This window comes from Echinops telfairi, unplaced genomic scaffold, assembly GCF_000313985.2.
Source record: "Echinops telfairi isolate 266 unplaced genomic scaffold, ASM31398v2 ScPeMD7_19;HRSCAF=73, whole genome shotgun sequence".
Classification (NCBI taxonomy): Eukaryota; Metazoa; Chordata; class Mammalia; order Afrosoricida; family Tenrecidae; genus Echinops; species Echinops telfairi.
The window spans coordinates 8,190,984-8,201,404 of record NW_022103916.1 but is presented as its reverse complement, the minus strand read 5'-3'; the positions used below and the strand labels follow the sequence as shown (position 1 = coordinate 8,201,404).

The window sequence follows — 10,421 nt, the reverse complement described above, 5'->3', positions numbered from 1 at the left end:
AGTGAACAGAGTTGCTGTGAGGACTAAATGCCTATGCGTGCATAGGAGGCACCCTGGTGGCACAATGTGTTAAGCATTACACTGCTAAAGTTGGCATTCACCTGCTTCCTGGAGGGAAAGATGAAGCTGTGTGCGCTCTTACAGATTTATGGTCTCAGATGTTTGCAGATGCAGTTAGGTTAAAATGTAGCACCCTATCATTTGATCTTCCTTTATGATCCATTTAAACTTGTTCTAGTTTTTAATATTTTCTGCTTTCTTTTCAATTGAGGTTTTAATTTGTTTTGCTTTGTTATTCTTGTTAGCTTCTGTTTGTTTGTTTTTAAGTTTTTGTCTGTATATGGAATCCAAGATGGGAATCTATAGAGACAGTAGCTAGATTAATGTTTCTTTAGGGGTGTGGCCCAGGTGGGGAGGTTAGGGGGAATGGGGAACTAATAATGATGAGTATAAGAATTAAGAAAATTCTTTTAAAAAAGACAGAAACAATTAGTCAATCCCATAACGATAAACATCCTTACATCATTATAAAGAATAAACAGTTTACACCCCACAGGAAAAGCCTTTGAAGACGATGACAAGGCTATGGGGAAGGGGGAAGGAGAGGAACAGAGGAGAACGAGAGAGGGTAGGTAGGCAAAGATAAAAAGAAGGAGGGAGAACCACATACATGAGGGCTTACTAGGATACTGACACTGTTTTGATGTGATGGGCAATACAACTACATATAGTAGTATTTTTTTCTTTGTATGTGTTATATTCCACAAATAAAAAGGGAAATAATAATGATGAATAAAATTTAAATGAACAAAAAGAAGACTCACAGCCTTAAGAACCCTCCGGATTCCTTACCCATTAGACCCAAACACTGGTCTGAGTGGTTGTAAAAGGAAGAAAAGTAATATTGAAACTGACAAATACTTTTGTGACACGCAAGCTAGTTTATAAAATTTTTTAATTTTTTACTTTTAACTCCTTCAACTATTGTATTTTATCCCATCTCTCTCGGACCTACCAATAGTGTTAGAGGACTCTAATTATGTATATGTTAGGATGCTTGAAGTACTTCCACAGCTCAGCGATCATCTGTATTTTCCACCTACCATTACTCCAGTTTTTCTTATCTTTAGATTTCATGCTGAATTGGTTTTTACTGCAATGCCTTCAATTGCACTAAACTTTACTTCCTCACCACCATCACCATGTCCTGCCTGCTATCAAGTGGGTTCCAACTCATAGTGACTTTAGAGGACAGCGTAGAACTGCCCCATAGAGTTTTTAAGACTGTCTATCTTTATGGGAGCAGATCGCCTCATTGTTCTCCCAAAGTGTCTGGTGGGTTTGAGGTATTGAACTTGATATTAGCAGCTCAACTATAATGTGATGAATTACCTATCTGGCTCTTCTAGCTATAGACTTTGTTACTTCCAGCAAACAACCTTCTTTTTCTTTATGGGCCTGAGTAAGAAAAGTAGGAGAAGATACTGCTTGGATTAAGATTCAGCTATGATTGTTCACAGCATTCATTGTGAGTGCCATCCTACTGAGTATAAAACGAGCCATCCCAGAAGCAGTAAATGGGGAATTACCAATACCAGCAAAAGAGAAGAGCCAGGAAGGGAGTACATCCATTGGACCCCAAGAACTGTGTGCTTTGAACTTTCTTGATCCAGGAGACAGCTGTGAAAACAGAAGAATGGTGAAGGATCAGCAGCAGTGGCAAAACTGGAAGGTAGAGCACGAGACATAGTGGTAGACTTCCCAGCCCACAGAGCAAGTAAACTCAATGCTCTGGGGCAAGAGACTTCCTTGTGGAGTGGGGTGTCTCTGGGCAATTACTGGGAGAGGCTGGGTTTTGCTGACTCATGGAGTTTGTGACTTCGGGTTTAACCTTAAAGCAAAGTAGAATGCCTTTTGGGCATTCATCAGTAATCCTAAAAGAGCTTTTGAACATTGCCAAAATAAGGCAGGTCAATAGGATGAGAGCCAGAAAGAGGCCTGCCTTCAGACACAGCAAAGACTGCCTTGATGGAGCAACTGTATCCTGAACATTTCTCACCTGAATTGTATCCTGTGAACTGTCCCCCGTAACATGGATGTTGTCTGAGTTCTGTGGGGCCAATGCAATGAATTACCGAACTCAGCTGAAAAGTAGAGTGTGCTGTGGAAGACAGAGCAATAAAAATAGAGTGCTGTGGGAGACCGAATGCTTAATGTACTGCACTACCAGAACTCCTTCTATTTTTGCAGTATTTAATTTTATTTTCATCCTATCCAGCGTCTTTTTCATCACAGGCATACTATTTTCTTAGCTCTAGAATCTGGAGTCTAGATGTTTGATTTGGACCTTCTTAACATTTTCCTTATTTCTCTTTAACAGGTTTATGCTTTCCTCTCCTTTCATGAACATATGCAACATAGTTTAGTAACTGTTCTCATGTCCTGGCTGACCCATTCTATTATCTGTATCATTTCTTGTTGGGTTTGATTTTCCATATCATTTTGAGTCCTAATTTCCTGTGTTTCTTTGCACACTTAGTAATTTTTTAGTTAATATAAGATAATGTGAATTTTACCTTGTTGGGTTTTGGGTTTTTTAAATTATTATTCCTATGAATATTCTTGAGCGTGTTCTGAAATGCAGTTATTTGGAAACAGTTTGAACCTTTCACATCTTGCTTTGATTTTTTTCCTCAGGAAAAATAGTTTCATTTTATTACAAGATTTCTAAACAGGTGGTAATAAACATTTCCTGGGGAAATTGCTTTTACGTTTTGTTAGGAGGGAGTAGAGTATGTGCAATCTGGTTCTAAATTTGTCCCATTACTGAGGCAAAACATGATCACCCATGATTTATGAGGCTTTTCCAGTCCATTTGGTAGGAGCAATGAGCTCCAGGCACTATTCTTTTAATCTTTTAAGGTAGTCCCACTGTTGAACAGCATCTCTATCCCAGTACACTTTTCTGTGAAGTGTTACCTCTTGTGGTACTTGGAAACCACCAAGATGAGGTTTCCTACTCCTGTAAAGATTTATAGTCTTGAAAACCCACGGGACAGTTCTGTTCTATCCAATAGAGTCACCATGAGTCAGAATCAGCCTGATGGCAGTGAGGTATTCGTGTGTATGATATTGGTGTGTATTTTTTTAAGTCACCCAAATTTTGAAACTAAACAAGAAAACAATAGAATAAATCAATGAAAATTTTTAAAAATAAATCAATGAAATAAAAGTTAGTTCTTTGAAAATATCAGCCCAATTGATAGCTGTTTACTTAGATTGACCAAGAAGAAAAGATAGAAGACACAGTGATCGAAATCTAGAAGGAAAAGGAGGACATCCCACTATAGCTACAAAAATGTAAAGGGTTGCAAGTGAATATTATGAACAACTTTGTGTCAAAAAAATAAACAAATTAGGTGTCTTAGACACAAATTACCTTAACTGGCTTAAGAAAAAAGAAAAGGACCACATTTATATCTTCTTTATGATCTCATTGATTTGACTGTCTAGACTAGGCAAGTCTATAGATACAGAAAGTAGATGAGAGGTTGCCAGTGACTGGAAAAAGAGGATAGAAGGAGGGTACAGAACTTTAAGGGGGCTGAGGAAGCTGTTCTAAAATTAATTTTGGTGGTAATTGAAAAACTCTGTGGCTATGCTGAAGAACTTTCACTTGTACACGTTAGTGGGTGAATTGTGTGGTATAGATATTATGTATCAATAAAGCTGTTGCCCCAAAAACCCGACATACAACAAGTAAGGAGATTGAATTAGTTATTGAAAGATCGCTCGCATGTCCGGACACACCCAGGACCAAATGACTTCATTGGTGAGTTCTGTCAAACATTTAAAGGTGAAAGATCATTCTTTCACAAACTCTTTCTACAAACAGAAGAATAAGGGAAGCTTTTTTGCCCCTTTTGCTCTGATACCAGTGTCGGACAAAATAACCACAAGAAAAGATAACAGAGTAATATCCCATGAATATATATCTAAAAATTCTTAAAAAGAAATTAACAGACCAAATCCAGCAACACATGAAAAGAACTATCCATCATGATCAAATGGTATTTATCCCGGGAATGCAAGTCAGGATTAACAACCAAAAATTAATTAATATAATACACTTTATTAATAGAATAAGAATTTTTTTTAAAAACCACATGATCATCTCAACCATTGCTGAAAATACACTTGACAAATCTAACACCAATCTATGAAAAAAACAAGAGCAACCATAAAGCTCAACAAACTAGGGCAGACGGGAATTTACTTCATGCTGATAAAGAGCATCTATGAAAAGCCCACAGTTAGCTTCACACTTAAAGACTGAATACTTTGTCCCTAAGATCAGGAACGTGACAATAATAATCACTCTCACCTCTTCTAGTTGCCATTATACTGTGGATGCAAGTGATAACGAAAGAAAGACACCCAGCAGGTTTCTTTGGGGTTTTAATTTCTGTTCCCCTTGGCATTTCTAGTTTACTAGTTTGCCTGGCACCTATTCCAGGATATATGAGACAAAAATAAAATGGGAAACTCACTGACCTGTCAGTTTTTGGGCTTCTATGTCCCTAATCAATTTTCTTTCTTTTCCTTTCCTTTTTAAACTGTTTGTATAGTTGTATGTATGTATATGATACTTATGTATATGAGATATTAAGTTTAAAAGTGTTGCTATAAAATCATAGAAACTTCTATAAAATGAAAATATACAAATTTGAAGCTATTGTTTTTTATTTTTTGAAAGTAGATCTTTTAAATTTTATTATTTGGAAAAGATTGTCCAATCTTTTGATGGCCTAAACCTTACTATTTGTTTTTATAAATAAAGTTTTATTAGACCACAAGTATTCATTCTTCTATATATCGTTTATGACTGTTTTTGTCCTATAATTGCAGAGTTGATTAGTTTAGGCAGAGACCTTACAACCTATGAAGCCTAAAACTTATTACTAATTGAATCTTTATGGAAAAATTTGCCAATCCCTGCATTGGGGCCCTAATTCTGACTCTGTCGTCATTCTGCTCTATGTACATTGGTGGTATTCTGTAACAGCAGCTGCAGTAATCATAATCAAGATTGTTATTGTAAGGTGACATCAAGTCAGTTCCAGTTCATAGCCTATGTACAACAGAACAAAGCACTTCCAGGTCAACATACTCATACGCACGCTTGTTCCTAGATCCAAGCCTATTACTGTCCCAGTCACCGAGTGAATCCAGTTCGTCTGTCCAGGCCCCTCCTCTTTTGTGCCGCCCCTCCGCTTCACCAAGCATGATGTCCTTCTCCAGGGACTGGTCCCTTGTGCAGAAATACTGGTATCGTCTCCTTAGCTGTATAAAGGAAATACAAATGGAGCTTTGCCATGCCTCCCAAAACAATATGGAATGTTGTTGGTAGTTTTGAGACCACCTATGGCGGTCTTGGCTGTCTCGGATATCACTTACAATTGAATGTGTTACAAAATATTGGAGGTTAAGGGTTAATTTTCGAGTTTTTAAATATTCAGAAAACGTAATTTCATAAGCTTTATATTCATCAGGATGTTCCTAATACTCCATACAAAATATAAGACATTTTATTAGCATTTGCTTTTCTACCATAGTAAGTTGTTTACTATTAAAGACATCTGCTCTGGCACAAGGAACCTGCTCCACTGTTTCTTCTGGAAATGCGGGAATCTCGGTTGATGTTTTTGAAGACTGTAGAGTGTTTAATATTTGATTTGATGAAAAGATCAAGGAACAAACCTTGAGAATACAGCGGCTTTCATATCAAATCAGTATTAAATCTCCTGCCTTCTTTAACAATTTGCAAGGAAACAATCATATTTTCCCTGATTGTTCTGTAGTGTTTTCTGCTGTAGGCACATTTTCACTTGTTGCCTTTCCTGAAGTTTCCTGTACAGTGGTTTTCTTTCTCCTCTACGGCTTCAACCTCATTTACTTCTGCGGCACTTTCCAGACTACTGCTCGTAGTTTGTTCTGCAGGTGTTTCACAGATCACAGCGCTTAGTGACTCATCTTCTGAAGGTAGATAAACAGAATCTGCAGCTTCTGTGTAATTCACAGGCGTCACTGCAGCATGGCCGTTGTTTTTTTTTTTACAGTGCACCAGATTCTTCCACATCTTTATGTAAATCCTGACTAGCATAACAAAACACTTGCACGTCTTTGTCTTTTCTGCTAAGAACAACAGCTTCTTCATTGTTAAGAATCTGCTCTTGCCATGCCTAGCTTTCATTCACAGGGTCACAGTGTGTGGAGGAGGTCAGATGCGCAGGCATTCCCCCACTGAGGGCAATCAGTTGCCAGACTGCTGTCTCATCCCTCCACAGGGGTGGGCCTGCTCCCTGCCTCTGGGGACAATGGACAGGCTCCTGTTGGAGGAATTCGCATCCTACTGATAATGTTCCTATGGAGACCCAGAGACCACCCCCTAGACCACCCTCTCATTGCTGTGTAACCTATAGTGCAGCCCCCTTCCTGTGACGTATGTCTCTACCTGTAATTAGTGGGCTGGCTTTCCCCCAAAAGGTATATAGGTGTGAGTCAGCAATATAGATCTCTCTCTGACTCTGAGCTCCTTGCTGCTCACTCCCTGGTCACTCCCCTCTCCCTTGTTCCCTTACCCTCCTTCCCTTCCCCCTCTCTCCACGTGGACCACCAAGCTGGGCTGAGGTGAGCAATGGTACTATGTAACATGTCTGACTGTATTATTGTATTATCTCTCATGCTCTCGATGACTTTAATATAATGCTTATATATCTCAACCGTACAATTGTGCATTACTGAACTCAGAAGTAGTATTACTGAATCTGAGTAGTAGCAATAGTAGTATCAGTGGGTGGGAGCTGGCCCTTCACCCCCCAGCACTATTTTTTAATTTAATACTACATCACTGGATTCCTGGCATTCCTTTATCCAGGACAGCAGTCCTGAAAAACCAAAACTGACCCAGTTTCTTCCATATTTGCTTCGGAAATCAACATGCAGAACCCTCAGGTCACTTCTTGAACATGCAACTGGATTCAAGCAAATCCATCCCTGTAACAATCACAACAAATTCCAAAAGGAGATCATTCATCACCTTTGAAGCTACTGTTTCTTGGCATATCCTCTGTTAGGTCTATCTCTAGAAGGTGCTGCCCCCTCTCTCTGACCCTTCTCTGAAGCCTTCGTAGTCCCTTGATTTATGCCACACCTACACGGCAGTTTTAGCATCCTTGAGGGACTCAGAACATGTTCCCTTGAAATATTGTTTGAGTTTTGTGGAATAAAAAATCTGAAGGGGCAAGGTCATAGTAGTAGGATGATTGGGTAAGTGTGGGAAACTAAGACTGAGGGAAATATGACCAGGACTATATTCCCTAACTTATGACAGGGAATCTGGAAAGCTAAGTTAAGAGATAAAGTCCAAGCACATTATCCTGCTTTAAAGGTTATTCCCACAAATTCTCCCCTAACAGCTCCATTGCCTTAAAGTGAGTACATGTTTGATTCTGTCTCCCTGTAGAGGCAGACATTCCCTGGTTATCTCCTCCCACTGCAACACCCATCCCCCCTCACGCCTGCCCCATTGCAGGTATTAGGTTTCCTCACCCGTGAGCTCAGGAACTTTACTGTGATTCCCACCTACCTTGTGACATATGTAACTCCTGAATATGCATGATTAATGGTTACCTATAAAAGCCCCAAAACAATAAAGACGCACTTCTTTCTGGCCCTGTCCTTTCTCCTCCGGTCCTCCTTCTCCACTCCCTCTCCCTCTCTCTCCTGCCCTCTCCTCCTCCCACGTCCCATACCTTATTCTCTGTGACTTGACTATAATCTTTATATATTATAGCTGTACAATTGCACCTACTGGACCCGTCATCGTGTGAGGGGCTGGTTTTCCCCCAGAGGGTAAGGTTTCCCAATGACATTCTCATAGGACAACCCTTGCTACCTGCAAAGAGTAAAGAGGTACATTGTCTTGATGGGGGGAAAAATTCCTTGGTATAACTTTCCTGGCCTTTATCTCAAGTTTCTTAAAACTTCTTAAGATGAAGCATGATCATATTATATCCGTTGATAAAAATGAAACAAGATTACACCGTTGGAGTCAGCCCGTGTCCCCCACCAAGCCAATCACCATAACCACCTGAGCTCACCTCGCAGACTTGCACGTTCCCTTTGACTGAACTTTTTGAAAATATTTTGATGAAACCAGTGCATTACTGAGAGAACTTGTCTGCAGCTGCCCACAGATTGCTTGGGCATATTTTGTTTGGAAGAAATCTGTGTATGTATAAACTGGAACTCTAGTTGCAATACTTTTTAACTTACCCTTACATACAGACTATCCAGGTTCTCCAAAATGTCCATCTTTGTGTTTTATTTTCTTTTTTTAAAGATCATTTTATTGAGGGCTCTTACAGCTCTTATAACAATCCATACATCAGTTGTATCACATATGTTACCATCAGCATTTTCTAAACATTTACTTTCTATTTGAGCCCTTGGTATCAGCTCCTCTTTTCCCCCTGCCTCCTCCCTCTCACCCTTGTGACCCCTTGATAAATTATAAATTATTATTATTTTCATATCTTACACCGACCGCTGTCTCCCTTCACCCATATTTCTGTTTTTGATCCACCTGCGGGGGATGGGGATGGGGTTATGCATCAATCATTGCTATTGGTTCCTCCTTCCTCGCCCTACCTTCTCACTAGCCTCCTGGTATCGCTACTTCCATTTCTGTTCCTGAGGGGTTTATCTGACCTGGATTCTGTGTTGTGAGCTCTTATCTGTACCAGTATACATGCTCCAGTCTAGCCAGAACTTAAAGGCAGGACTGGGGTCATGATAGTGGGGGTGAGGGGTGAAGAAGGCTCAAAGAACCAGAGGAATATTGTGTGTTTCACTGATGCTGTACTAAGCCCTGGTTAACTCATCCCTTCCTTGTGACCCTTCTGTGAGGGGATGTCCTATTGTTTACAGATGGGTTTGGGGTCTCTGCTCTAACCCCCCTTGTTCTCAACAATATTCTTTTTATTGTTGTTTTAGGTCTTCTGCTGCCTGGTACTGGATCCCATCGACACTTCAGGATCACACAGGCTGGTGTGCTTCTTCCATGTGGGCTTGTTGCTTCTCTACTAGATGGTCGCTTATTTAATGTCAAGCCTTTAAGACCCCAGATGCTATATCTTTTGCTAGCCAGGCACCATTAGCTTTCTTCACCACATTTGTTTATGCACCCATTTTGTCTTTAGCAATTGTGTTGTGAGGGTGAGCATCATAGAAAGCCAGATTATTAGAGCAAAGTGTTCTTGTGTTGAGGGAGGGCTTAAGCAGAGGCCCAAAGTCTGTCCACTTCCTCAATGTATTGACATATAAATATATGTCTATTTTTTGAATATACCTCTATTTTGATGAATTAATATATTTACATATCTACACACCCATGTTTATAACTCTATCCATAGCTTTGCTTCCTAGACCTTTCCTGTTTCCTCTTACCTTCCTCCTGCCCCACCATCATGCTTGCCCTTCTTCTGCCCCTTAGTAATTATTCTCAACGAGATTGCTGTTGATCTAACACCCCCAGGACCTCTACGTCCTGATCATTGTTGATTTTAAGCCCCTAGTTGTCCCCCTGTGTATGGCAGTTTGCTCACTGTTCCCTTCCCGGGCCTCCTCCTCCTCCCAAGTCCTTCTGGAACTGTCAGGCTTGCTTCCCATGCCTATCTTAGGTAGGTAGACAAAACAACAATAATGAAACAAAGCAAAACATTGAATAAAAAGGGGGGGGGGAAGCTAGCAACACCGCCCCCCCAAAATAGTGTACATAATTGCAGGACTTTCTGCTAACCTTTATGACTTTCTCCCCTACAGTCCTGGGGGCCGGGTAGGGGTGGGGATTCCGGGAACTGCCCCTCCTAGCCTGTAGTCTATTTTGGGGGCTCCTCAGGGGCTTTGTGGTTTTGCTTTGCTCCAGTTGCTGATCTGTTATGTTCCCTTTTTGGTTTGCCCCACATCTTTGATTTTCACTCTATACTTTGAAGTATTTCTTCCACTAAAGTTTGTAGGCAACCAATTGTGTCCCAATGATAAGCACCTTTTTCTTCTATTTAGACACTGAATTGCAGTTGGAAAATATTTCATAACTCTGAAAATATATTGAACAACATGTGAATCTTCCTAAGTGTTCACATATGAGGGGGTACCCCCCAAACCCCAGAATTTTTATTTTATCAAAACTATGAATTTAATTTTTTTTTTTTTTTTTTTTACAAAACAACCTTATCACCTTCAAAGCACTCTCCATTACACTTAATATATTTGTCAAATCTGCGATTCCCTTTTTGGAATGGAAACATTTTTCAAACTCATCTGTTTGAATGGCTGACAGGACCTCCTTTTTTTTTCTT

At 40.0% G+C, this 10,421-nt stretch overlaps 1 non-coding gene and 1 pseudogene across 1 annotated transcript; one reads left to right on the top strand and one right to left on the bottom strand.

Annotated features, from left to right (window-relative positions):
- The first annotated feature begins 834 nt into the window (after positions 1 to 834).
- LOC115869021 lies at positions 835 to 953 on the top strand. Its single transcript, XR_004045942.1, has one exon. It is a non-coding gene; the product is annotated as a small nucleolar RNA SNORA61 (small nucleolar RNA).
- Positions 954 to 5,339: 4,386 nt separating this feature from the next.
- LOC101648908 lies at positions 5,340 to 8,376 on the bottom strand (annotated as a pseudogene).
- Positions 8,377 to 10,421: the final 2,045 nt, after the last annotated feature.